General features: G+C 44.7%; 1 protein-coding gene across 10 annotated transcripts in view; it reads left to right on the plus strand.

The window, feature by feature from the left end:
* Nucleotides 1–13,318, plus strand: part of LOC121166533 (disks large-associated protein 1) — a 316,740-nt gene that overhangs the window by 196,626 nt on the left and 106,796 nt on the right. The gene's annotated exons all lie outside the window — the stretch shown is intronic.

Here is a 13,318-nt window from a genome sequence, read left to right on the forward strand (position 1 = left end):
GGGTGCTGTGGGAGAGGTGCTGGGCGCGAGGTATTGGATGGGCGGACCCACGCGACCCTCCGCAGCATGCTCAGTAGAATGTGTGCTAAACACCGTCTCTTGATGAGAAATCCGACCTCTGACGGTGATCTTGATACCGGAAGTGTTGCTTTCCATCTGGGAGATGAATTCAAGGCAGTTTCCATACAGCTATCGTGTTGATGGATACAGAGAGCTGCGGAGGGGATCAGCTGCTACAGATAAGACATCTTTTCATTTTCTTAACAATGACTGTTCGGGGTTAATCTAGAACTCTGAAAATAAGGTTTATTCTCTGGGTAGGTTCTTCTTTTCTTTCAAACCGTCAAAGTTGTGAGAGCAAAGAAGTACCAAATGTTTTTGCCCTCGTTATGTAGCTGCTGCTTTTCTGGAGCACAGAACTCCCCTTCAGCGTTTTGCCACATCATGCCAGCTTTTAAACTCACCAGAAGGAATTTTACATCACAGTTACAGTGAGTAAAAAGCGAACTTTTCCTTGCAAGACAAATTTATACTTCAAGGGAACCACAATGACTTCATTATCTCGCCAGAAACAAAAATATTTGAACAGGAAAAAAAAAAGTTAAGTAAAAGAATCACATAGTTTTGTTAAAAACACCAGAGATTTTTACCGCTAAATTGTTTTGTATTATTTTTGTTTATTTATTTGGAAAGTTGTGTCAGAGAGAGGACTGCGGAGGAGAGAGAGAGACAGACAGACAGACAGAGTGTCCCATATACTCAGTCACTCCTCAAATAGCAGCAGTAGCTGGGGCTGAGCCAGACTGGAGCTAGCAGCCAGGAACTCCAGGTGGGTCTCCTATGTTACCGCAAGAGCCCCAACTGTGTGAGCAATATTCTGCTGCTTCCCCAGGCATATTCGCAGGACACTGGGTTAGAAACGGAGCATCCAGGACTCCGATTGGTGCTCGGATGTGGAATGCTGGGCTCCCAAGCCTCAGCTCAACAGGCTGCCCTGGAACACCAGCCCAGCAGCTCTAATTGTAGATGGATCATTTCCAACTGAAGAAATCAGGGTGAAACAGGTGCATCCAGACATTAGCCGGTGAAAAATCATCCATGGGAATTATTCTAGAATAGAACCTCTTACACTTTCCTTTTTTTAATTTTTGAAATTTATCATACAATTCTGTATAGTCTGGGATTCCCGTCCCACCATTTCCCACCTCCCCCGATTGATTTTTCCCATAATGTCACAGCTCTTCATAAGGATTTACAACTCCATCAGTCTGCTATTTGAGTGAAGGAGACTTTCTTGGAGTTGGAGTCTAGAGAATACGGAGACAGGTGACACATACTTTCACAAAGAAGACTAAAGAAACAGCCCTGTGAAGGAGAAATGGGGGGAAGGAAGCACCGCTGTGGCACAGTGGGTTAGGACACTGGCTGCGACATCGGCTTCCCACCTAAGTCCCAGCTGCTTCACCTCTGCTCCCTTCTAATATACCTGGGAGAGGAGCAGAAGATGGCCCGTGCCCTCGGGTGCCTTCACCATGTGAGAGACCTGGAAGGAGTTTCCCTCTCTCTCTCCCTGTCTTTCCCTCTTTTCTCTGTAATTCCACCTTTCAAGTAAATTTTTTAAATAAAGTTTTAAAAAATGGAAGAGAGATCATCACTGTGGCAGATCAAGTTAAGCCTCCGTTTATGGTGCCCTCATCCCATATGGATTCAAGTCCCAGTGCTCCACTTCTGACCTAAGTCTTTGCCAACGTGCTGGGAAAGCAGTGGGAGTTAATTCAAGGCCCTGGACTGCTGTACCCACGTGGGAGACCTAGAAGAAGCTTTTGGATCCTGGCTTCCAACTCGCCCAGCTACAGCCTTTTTTGGCCTTGGAGACTGAACCAGCAGGTGGAAGATCTTTCTTTCTGTAACTCTGCCTTTCGTATAAAGATAAATAAATATTTTTTAAAACTAAAACAAATTAGACTTAGGTCATATACCAGAGTACTTTCAAAAGTTCAAGGAAAATGGAAGTAAAAGACCAGCTTATCTGGGGATACAAAGCAATGAAATCCATTTATACCAGTGATCTTCAATAAGTTCATGGAAAATGAGGACTACCGAAAAATTACTACATGGATATTTTTTAATGGATTAAAGTAGACATCTTCATATTTTGTTTTTCCATCAGTTTCCACAAGTAGCGTCAGAGGCTTGTCAAGGAAAATTGAGGACACCACAAGTGCCAAGTCACAGCTGAGTCAGCACTGCTCTGAATCTCTGTGGCCAACTCTTTCTCTTGAGAGAGGGAGGACCAAGCCCCTGCCAGACAGGCTTTGTCCATTAGAGGTGGCACAGGCGGCCCCATGGGCACGTGGTACCAACCCCGGCAGTGAAAGGCCGACAAGGCCTTTGCTGGTGGTACCCAGGATGGATTCTGGCATAAACTATGCCTCCGAGGCAATCTGTTACTATCCTTTAGATGGACATCCCAAGCCCCAATGTGACTCAACACACTTGTGAAAAGTCCTGTGGGGAAAGGAAGTTTGACTTCTTGGGACAGCCAGCCTCCCTGAAGACATCAACTAGACAAGATGGGTATCAGAGCTCTCTCTGCTTCTGATGACCCCTGGCCCGGGTTGCTGGACCCTCTCTGTTTTGCAATCCAAGAGAAGCCTGCTGGAGTTAATGGTTCAACTTCGTGCATCTCCATGAACAGACAGTCTGGGTGTTGTAGCCAAAACTCCCTTAAGCACGTGGATTTCCTTCTTTTTTTCCCTTCATTTCACTACATGATATCCAAGTTTTAACGAATGAATTGTTTTCATTTGAAAGGTGGAGAGATGGGGGTGGGGAAGCAAGAGAGAGAGAGAGAGAGAGAGGAAAAAAAACCTCTATCCACTACCCAAATGACTGCATAGCTAACGCTGGGCCCGGCCAAAGCCAAGAGCCAGGAGCTCAATCCAGAACTCCCACAGTGTGGATGCAGCCCAAGTATCTGTACCCACCTGCCGCCTCCCAGGGTGCAGGAAGGAAGCTGCATTTCAGAGCAGAACTGCATTGGAAGCTCAGACACTCTGATGGGAGTGTGAATACCTCAAGCAATGTCTTCACTGGGTCAAACACGCACCCCAGATATGTTTAATGAATGCTTTGTTGTGCAGTAATGTTCCTGGCCCATAGTGCTTATCAGGGCAGGAGACTGTGGCCTATTGTCTTATCCAAGGTGGTGCTTCGTGTGGCACTTGAGCCTTGGGCCTAGCAAATGCCAACACTTCTCCATCTCAGAAAAAAAATACAGTCATACAAAGCTAAGCTTTTGCTCCCATATTCAAAATTCTCCACACCAGGAGCATTCTGTTTATTTTAAATCTGTAAGAGAAAGTTTTGCTTCTCTGTTGCAGATTTGAACTGGTTTTATTTAAGAAATTCTATTTTTCACAATGTGCCCAATGCAATGTAACCAGATGGATCTAATGTCTTTAAAATACTCCCAAGTGTGATGATATCATTCCTTCTGTAGATGAATTTGGTTCTTGCCATTATGTCTTTCTAGGTGCTTGGTTTTGTTTTAAGCAAAGCCATCTGCTCAGTGTGTCAGTGTGGACTACATTACACGCGTGAACAGATCAGTTGGTGACAGGCCGCCTTCCAGTGGCTAGTTGAGAATGAAGTTTCAGTATTTCCACTACTGAAAATCAAAGCCTTCAGGCCCAGAGGCTGACAGGGGTCAGGGAGAGCTGCCCCCCAGGAAGGAATTCCTGCTTTTCCACCCCACTGTGAAAGGCAGCAGTGTGTCTACCCACAAGACCCAAGAAATGTATTTGTGCCAAGAAACCCAGGCCTGTTGCTCACAAGGGAACCTGGACGCTGGATCCACTGCTGCACAAATAAATGTGCCTGTCTGAAATGGATTTTGCAGAAAATCTCATGACACTTTGGGTAAGATTTTTCTATTAAATAGTAATATGCCTGAAAGCGTTCAATTGAGGATTTACCAAACACAGTCGCTCCTTAGTGTCTGTGAAAGACTGGTTCCAGGACCTCCCACAGTTACTGAAACCCAGGAATGCTCAAGTCAGATGGTATAGTGCCTGCATAGAACTAACACACATCCTCCTGTATACTTCAATCATGTCTGCAGCCAATATTGTGACCCAGCTGGTTAAGCCACCAATTGTGATGCCTGCAGTCCATGTCAGAGCACTGGTTCGAGTCCTTGCTGTTCTGGTTTCTAATCCAGCTAATGTGCCTGGGGAGGCAGGGGAAGATGGGCCAGGGACTTGAGCCCTGCTACTTTTGAGAGACAAGGATAAAATTTCTGACTGCTGGCTTTAGCCTGGCACATCCCTGGCTCTGGAAGCCATTTGAGGAGTGACCTAGCAGATGGAAGACCTTCTTTCTCTCTCTCTCTCTCTACATTTCAAATAAATAAATAAATATTTTTAAATAATCCCTAGATTTCTTGTTACAGTCAATGTGATGTCAATGTAAATAGTTATCATACTGTATTGTTTAGTGAATGGTGACCTGAGCCTATACATGTTCAATACAGATCTAGGGCTGTTTTTTCAAATATTTTTAAATGGAATTTTAGATTCACTTATTTATTTGAAAGAGTTATGAAAAGAAGGGAAAAGATAAAGAAAGAGAATGATCTTCCACTGGTTCACTCCCCAATTGCTCATAAGGCCAGGAAGTAAGTAAACCAGGAGTCTGGAACCCCATTTGGTTCTCCCATGTGGATTTCAGGCCCCAAACCCTTGAGCCATCTTGCATGCTTTCCAGGCACATTACCCAGAAACTGAATCAGAATCAAGTACCTGGAATGCAAATCAACACTACAGATGAGATGTCAGCGTCACAGGCAGTGACTTAATCCACTGCAATACAATACCAACCATTTTAGGCATTTTTAATCTGTGGTTGGTTGAATCCTTGGACACAGAAACTACAGATACGGAAGGCTGATGTTAAATTCTTACCACAAGAACCCTCCTCAAAGGCAAAGATGGAGCCATGTGACCCAGCACCCAAGGAACAATTTCAAAGGTCACCTACTCAGAGCCTGGGGGTTGTCTTCAGCTCTGATGTGATTGACCTTGGGTGGCCACTGGTGGCATTTCAGAGCTCTTTTCGTTTCCCCATCATCCTTCCATCTCCATGCACTTCTCCATTTCTGCACCTCAGTAAAAGGCAGTGGAAAGCCAACCTCCCACTGGAGGGGTGTGTGAGTGACCACTGTTTGTGCGAGTGTCCTACCCACCAAGTGGACACCTCCATTTCTCAGAGAGGCTGTTCAAACCGAATAGGATGATTTCTATGACTACTTAACACCGAGTATGGAGTATAGTACATGTCCAGTAGGTTCCTAAAATGGAATTATGACAGCTTATGCCAAGGGGAGCCCTCAAGATCAATAACATTCTTATTTTTTATTATTATTATTATTATTGTTTTCCATCATACAGTTTTGTAGATCTAGGGACTCCCCCTCCCACTTCCCTCCTCGCCTCCTTCTCTTTCCTCTCCCCTCAGCATTTTCTCCTATATTATTATAATAGTGTAGTCCTTCAGCAACAGTCACAAGCCCAATACTCTTCTGTTTAAATATATAATGACATTATATATATAAGCACTTATAGAAAATCTAGTATCCCATTGTCAAGGTATATTTATCAGTTTCGTTGGGAGTCCCGCTTTTATTTAGGAGTAGAGATGCCTACTCCAATGTATCTTCATTTCCCAAAATGCTAATCTCCATTTTACAGTCCATCTATGAAAAGATGTATATATACATGTTTACCTATATATCTATTTTGTATTTTGCATGAAGATTGCCTTGTATCAGAGAGAACATATGATATGTGTCCTTTTGAGATTAGCTTACGTCGCTGAGTGAAATGGTCTCTGGTTGGGCCTATTTTGAATAACATTTTATGATAAAGAAGTTCAAATCTTAAATGTTCCTGAGCTTGTTGTTGTCGCCAGGCACCTGGGATATAAAACACCAAGAGCTCCTGATTCGATGCCCACAGTGTGCTGTGGGCACCCAGTATGCTTTCCTAGGAGACAGCAGCCCTAGCCACTGGTAACAATATAGCCTGTAATTGGTGATGGGTAAGTGAATGTCTGTCTCAGAATCAACAAACCATCATGAGAGTGTTTGAATAAAGGGACCTGAAATGAATAGGTCCAGAAATCTACCTTTCATAAATCCCTGAACTCCCACTGCCAAAAATCTGTACTAAATAAGCAGGCTTGAGCACCTGGCAACAGAAGGGCATAGACCTGAAGATGGTTGGCAACCAAAGCACCATAACCACACCTTCCCGCTCCTTCCTGGGCCTAGAAATTTGTAAGTCAAAGACAAGTTGTAAACACACTTTTGCAATCTTTAGTCTCTGATTTATTTTCTCTCTTTTCTTCATTGCATTTTTTAAAATAATTTGTTTATTTGAAAGGTAGAGTTACAGAGCGAACAAGGGAAAGACACAGAGAGGAAGGTCTTCCACCTGCTGGTTCATGCCCCAAATGACTTCCACAGCCAGGAAAGTGGAGCAGTTGGGACTTGAACCAGCACCTGTTTAGGATACTGACATCACAGACAGCAACATCTTTGTTTTGTGTTTTGTTTTTATATGAAAAAAAAGGCAGAAAGATGCTGTTTCACTCCCCAAATGCCCACAACAGCCAGGACTGGGTCAAGCTAAAGATAGGAGCCTGGGACTCAAACCAGATTTCCCACGTGGGTAACAGGAACTCAAGGACTTGATTCAGCACCTGTTGCCTTCCACATTAGGAAGCTACTGGAATCAGAATCAGAGCTGGGATCCAAACACAGGCCTTCCATGTGGGACACAGCCATCCTAAGTGGGTCTTACTCCCTGAATCAAAGGTCCACCCTGTGTGTATGTGTTTTAGCAGTCTGTTGGGCGTTCAGTATAAACTCTGTAAGAACAAGTAATCCTGTGAAGTCACCTGGAAGTCTATTTTAAGAAAAGTAGCCTAATAAACAGTCTTTTAAGACCAATTCAGCAAAAGCATCAAACTTGCTTCTAGTATTTCAGTCCCAAATTTAGAAGACAGCCTTTACATTTTCCATCTTAAATTATGGTCAGACCCTCCTGTTAACTTTGGAATACGCAAGGATTTAGAGAACTGCTGAAATCGTTTACCACTGTGGTTTGGAGTATGACCCTGGAAATCACACCCTCTTCAACTCAGCATCACACCGATTCAAATGAACTGTAAGATCTGATTTGTATTGATTTTTGTGTGCGTTTGGTATTCGGCAAAGATGCTTGCATGTCTAAATATTGCCACAGCTGGACATGCAGCAGTTCTGTAAGAGCTCTTGATGCTAACAGCTGAAAAAGCATGATATGAGTATTGTTTGCTAAAAGCCAAAACATTGTTACAGCAATGTGTCAATGCAGTGGAAAATCAGATGTCAAAAGCTTTGTGAAAGTGAAGTGTTTGGGGCTAAGGATTTTCAGGGATTTCCTAGTTTTTACCAATATGTGTGCTTAGGTGAAGACAGAAAGAACCAGTACATCAGGAAGAGAGAGTGGTTCTTTGAACCTCTTGAGAAGTACAGAAGCAAACCAACTTCCTTCCTCAGCCTTCTGTGTCAAACTGTGCATGTTATAGTTGGCCTCCTCCTGCTGCTGCTTGGAACCTGCTAGATTGGAATAAAGTCTAAAACTATAGAAAGGACATGCCTTGGCTCAACCTCATAGCCAGCACATCCTGGCTGTGTTGTAACCCAAAGCAACATTCTTGCTGTGGGCATTTAACGTAATGGTTGATGCTCCAATTGAGAGGCCTGACTGTCATATCCGAGTGCCTGGGTTTGAGTCCAGACTATAAATCTAACTCCAGCGTCCTGCTAATGCGCACCAGGGAAGTAGCAGGTGACGGCTTGAAGAATTCCCTCTGCTCACGCGGGAGGCACACACTGAGCCCCAGGCTCCCAGCTGGCCTCGCTGTGGGCATCAGGGGAGGAGATCAGCAAGAAGCAGAAGGTATCTCTCTCTTCCAAATAAATAAAATGTTTAAAAAGAAAGGGACTTTCCCTTCCTGAACCACAATTTTCTCATCTAAAAGTGGTGCTAAAGCTACTGGGAACTCTGATGGTGAAAAGATCAAATAAAATGAGAACACTAAAGACCCTAGTAGTCTACTTAGCATATAGGCTAAACTTATGCGTTTATTTGTGTCATGTTCTATTGTTTTTATTTATATTACCTTGTTCCCAAACATGAGTTATTCAAAAATGCATATGTCGTTACTTTTTTAAACGTGGAAGAGCTCCACAGAGACAGGCAGACACTGAGAGCTCCCGTTGCCTGCTTCACTTCCCACGTGCGTGCTGGGGCCAGGACTAGAGCTGGCAGCCAGGAATTCAAGTTGTTTTCCATATGGTGGCTGCTACCTGAGCCACCACCTGCTGCCCCCCTGCAGGGTGTACACTGGATGGAAGCTGGATCCAGGCCCAGAACCCGGGATCGAGTTCAGGCACTGCTGCAGGCACTGTCTTAACCACCAGGGCAGGCCCTCTGTTCCGCAGCTCTCCCTTCACGCTGCTTGTTACAGTGACCATGTCTCTGAGTAATTATGAATTCATACCTTAATCTAAATATAATTTTATGACATGTAACATAATGGAAAGCTACAAGAGTGATACAATCAAAGTCACTTCAGTAAAATGACCACCATGTATCTATCCTGGTTATTGTCTTGCATTTGTTTTATTTCCTTTTTAAAAGAAAATGCTGCTTTAGAGCAGAATTATTCTAGTAAATGTTTATCAAATTAAAATTATAACATTGGTACGTTACTACTCTGGAATAATTCAAACTATATCAACTCGAACCTTTTTTTTTAAAGGTTTATGTATTTTTATTGCAAAGGCAGATATACAGAGAGGAGGAGAGACAGAGAGAAAGATCTTCTGTCCGATGATTCACTCCCCAAGTGAGCGCAACGATTGGAGCTGAGCCAATCCGAAGCCAGGAGCCTCTTCCAGGTCTCCCATGTGGGTGCAGGGTCCCAAAGCTTTGGGCCGTCCTCGACTGCTTTCCCAGGGCACAAGCAGGGAGCTGGATGGGAAGCAGGGCAGCCAGGATTAGAACTGGCGCCCATATGGGATCCTGGCATGTTCAAGGCAAGGATTTTAGCCACTAGGCCACCTCGCCAGGCCCCATATCAGCCTTTTTCAATATTAAGGTACAGATAAATTGTATTTGTAAGGCCTGTGAGGTAGTGCAATCAGGTCACTCAAGGCCTGTGACAAGATGTACAGAGACTGTGCAAACATGATGCACTTTTTTTAAAAAAAAAAGGGGGGGGAGGGAGATTTTGTTTTGTTTTGTTTGAAAGACAGATTAGCAGAGAGAATAAGACACAGAGAGAAAAATCTTCCATCTGCTGATTTGCTCCCCAAGTGGCCACAGTGACTGAAGCTGAGATGATCCCGAGTCAGGAGCCAGGAGCCTCTTCTGGGTCTCCCACACAGGTGCAGGATCCCAGGGTTTTGGGACATCCTCTGCTGCTTTTCCAGGCCACAAGCAGGGAGCTGGACGGGAAGTGGAACAGGCAGGACATGAACCGGCACCCATATGGGATCCTGGCGGCATGTACAAGGTGAAGATTTAGCCACTAGGCAATCGCACCGGGCCCAGTCATGATGTATTCTATGTTTCATTTTTATTCCTGTATTTGCTTATGAACACTTTAATGGATTAAGTTAGTAAGTGTCAGTACTTGCTCATGCCCCATATTAGACCACGGGAATGGAAAGACAGACATAATTCTGATGTCTAGAGGAGGGAGCCTATGTGTAAACAGATCACTCGAACATGATACATGTAGCAGTGGACGTATATAGAAAGAATCAGGTGGATGCAGGTATCCGCCTAACGCGACTGCTTGGGAGGAGCGGAAGTGATTCTGTCAAAGTCATGAAGGCAGACAGAAGGTGGCAGGGGATGGAGTTATGTGGCTCCTGAGGTGAGGGAGAGACAGCGGCATGCCCCGCGCATGTGTGCGATGTGGCTGAGGCTGCCTGCCTTCGAGGAGTAACCAAGCCCAGAACAGGCATGCAGGCAAGACACACGTTTGTAAGGTTCCTTTAGGCAATCAACTGCCAGCAAAGCTCTTCACTTCACAGTCACTTTAAAAAGTTCACAGAAAATCAAGCAAGAAGAACTTTCTTTTGGTGCTTAAAAAAAAATCCTGAAAGCCATACATAGAGAGTCTTCCAAAAGTTAATGGAAAATATGAACGTTTTAGAAGATGTATTTATTTATTTCAAAGCCAGAGTTTCAGAGAAAAAGGAAGAGGCAGAGAGAGCTTCCATCTGCCAGATCACCTCCCGGAGGGTCACCAGCTGGCGTTGGTCCGACCCAGAGCTGAGAGCCCTGAGCTCCAGCCAGTTCTCCTTCAGTGACCCCATCTTCACTGCCTTCACAGGCACCTGAGGGAACAGGTGCAGGTGCAGCAGCCGAGACAAACCAGAGCCCATATGGGATGTTGGCACGAGTGGCAGCCTTACCCACAGCAACTCAACATCAGTCCTGGAAAATGTGTTTTAAGAAAAACTGCATATACAAATTTTTGGTACCAAAATAAACTTAGGTTTAAATTCCACTGCTCTACAAACTTTTAAAAGTATCCTCAGGCCCGGCGTGGTAGACTAACGACTCAAGTCCTTGCTTTGCATGCACCAGGATCCCACGAGGGTGCCAGCTCTAATCCAAGCAGTCCCGCTTCCCATCCAGCTCCCTGCTTGTGGCCTTGGAAAGCAGTAGAGGATGGCCAAAGCCTTGGGACCCTGCACCTGTGTGGGAGACCCAGAAGAAGCTCCCGGCTCCCTTGGGGAGCAAGCCAGTTGATGGAAGATCTTTCTCTGGGTCTCTCCTCTCTGTAAGTCTCATCTGCCTTTCCAATACTAATAAATAAATCTTTAAAAATTATTTTCATTGTATTTGAATCACAGAGAGACAGAGACAGACAAAGATATCTTCACCCATTGGTTCACTTCCTAAATGCTTACGACGCTCAGGGCTGGGCCAGGCTTAGATCCATCCAGCTCCCCACCCGGGTGGCAGGACCCACGGAACTTGAGACATCGGCTGCATTCTAGACCCGCATTGGCAGGCAGCTGTAGTCAGTAGCAGGAACGAGGAACCTAACACAGAAACTGGTGTGAGAGTTAGGCCTCCTAATCAACAGCCTATCCACTGCGCTATCATCTGCTCCTCGGTGAGCCTTTTGAAGTTCCCCGTGTATAGTATTGCACTGTTTGGGTTTATCATCATTTACACAGTTTCTGCTTTGCACACCATGAAATTTCTGACAGCAGTTTCATAAATAATATTTTAGACAAAATTTTGTCCTACTTTCTTCAGGCTAAATCCCTAAAGCAAGACTGCTGATTCTATCATGCAGGTTAGCTTTTGCTAAATAACAAACCTTCACATTCCAGTGGCTTAGCGTAATTAAAATCTTCCAGTCCCTTCTACACGTTCCAAATTGGCAGAAAGTTCGCACTCCACAAAGTCTGCCAGAGACCCAGGCTGCCACAGGCTGCACCCCCTTGTGCCAGCACCATGAAGCCCTTCCATCCTCCACTCTCATGGCATGAGGGAGCAGCTTCATCCTAGAAGTGACCAACAGTATTTCTAGTCCTGTTGGCTCTTCCAACACTTAGTGGAAACACAGGTTTGGGAAGCACGAATTCCATACATGTCACAAAAGATGCATGCTCTTTGATCTCATAAATTGCTGCCAAGTTCCCTTCCACGGGTTTTGCGACAGGCACCACTGGCACCACTCGCTGCCACCCCTCTCTCCACAGTTTCTGCAGCAAACTCTGGCTGAACTTTTGGGGTTTCAGTCTGCAATTCTCTTACGATGTTGGACATATGCAGAAGGGTTAGTTATAATTCCGTTTTCAGTGAACCATGAGTTTGTAGTCTTTTCCAAGCTTGCTAGTCCTTTTCTTGCTGATTTACTGAGGTTCTTCCTAAACATTAGGAAGAAAACCTATTTGAGATTATCTTCCCAAGTTCCTGTTCTCTCTATTGCCACTTGCTTTTTTAAATTTCATAATATATCCTCATTTTTTTGTTAAGGCTGTACTCCGTTAGGTAAGTAGTACATAATTTATTCAACTAATATAGGAGATAATTTTAGAATATTTTAATTTTTTTTATTACAAATGATGACACAGGGAATAACCTTGAGTCAGTGTTGCTTCGCATTTGGCAAGCTTTGTCTTCAAGCGGACTCCTTGGAGTTGAACCTGGAGTTTCGGAATCAACGCAAGTGTAATTTTATTAGACATTACCATATATGCACAGGTAGTACCTTTTGCCGTCCCACCAGCAGCACAGTAACAGACCTGTCTCTTAGGTGCACTTTTTTTATTATTATTATTGGAAAGGCGGATATACAGAGAGGAGGAGAGACAGAGAGGAAGATCTTCCGTCCGATGATTCACTCCCCAAGTGAGCACAACGGCCAATGCTATGCCGATCCGAAGCCAGGAGCCTCTTCCGGGTCTCCCACGCGGGTGCAGAGTCCCAAAGCTTTGGGCTGTCCTCGACTGCTTTCCCAGGGCACAAGCAGGGAGCTGGATTGGAAGCGGAGCTGTCGGGATTAGAACGAGTGCCCATATGGGATCCCAGGCGTGCAAGGCGAGGACCTTAACCACTGGGCCACTGCGCCACCGCGCTGGGCCCTCTTAGGTGCACTTTTAAAATCCTGGACCGAGGAATGTGTTGTCATACAGAAAGCTAAACCACCATCTGAGATGCCTATATCTTGTTTTCAAGTGCCAGTTCAACTCCCACTACTCTGCTTCTGATCCAGTTCCTACTAAATACTTGGGCTCCTACCACCCACTTGCAAGACCAGAATAGATTCCAACTGACCCAGTCCTGGCTGTTGACTCAAATAAATAAATGAATAATTTTTAAAAAAAAAAGTTTAGTTGTAGAATCTGAATAGATATGAATTCTGGTTCTCCTACTAAGTGGTTGTGTCACTATGGGCAAACGAACTTCTCTGTGCCTTGGTTTCCCAGTTAATCTGAATTACAGGGGATGGCATTGTGGCATAGCATGTTGAACCACTGCCTGTCGTGCCAGCATCCCATGTGGTTGCCAGTCCATATTCTGGCTGCTCCTTTTGGAGTCTAGCTCCCTGATAATGTACCTGATAAAGAAGAGGAAAGGACCACTGCATCCACCAGGGAACCAGGAGGAGCTATTAGCTCTTAACTTCAGACTTCGACCTCACCCAGCTCTGGTTGCTTAGAAAAATAGTACAG

Source organism: Ochotona curzoniae, unplaced genomic scaffold (genome assembly GCF_017591425.1).
Source record: "Ochotona curzoniae isolate NIBS_2020 unplaced genomic scaffold, NIBS_Ocur_1.0 patch170, whole genome shotgun sequence".
Lineage (NCBI taxonomy): Eukaryota > Metazoa > Chordata > Mammalia > Lagomorpha > Ochotonidae > Ochotona > Ochotona curzoniae.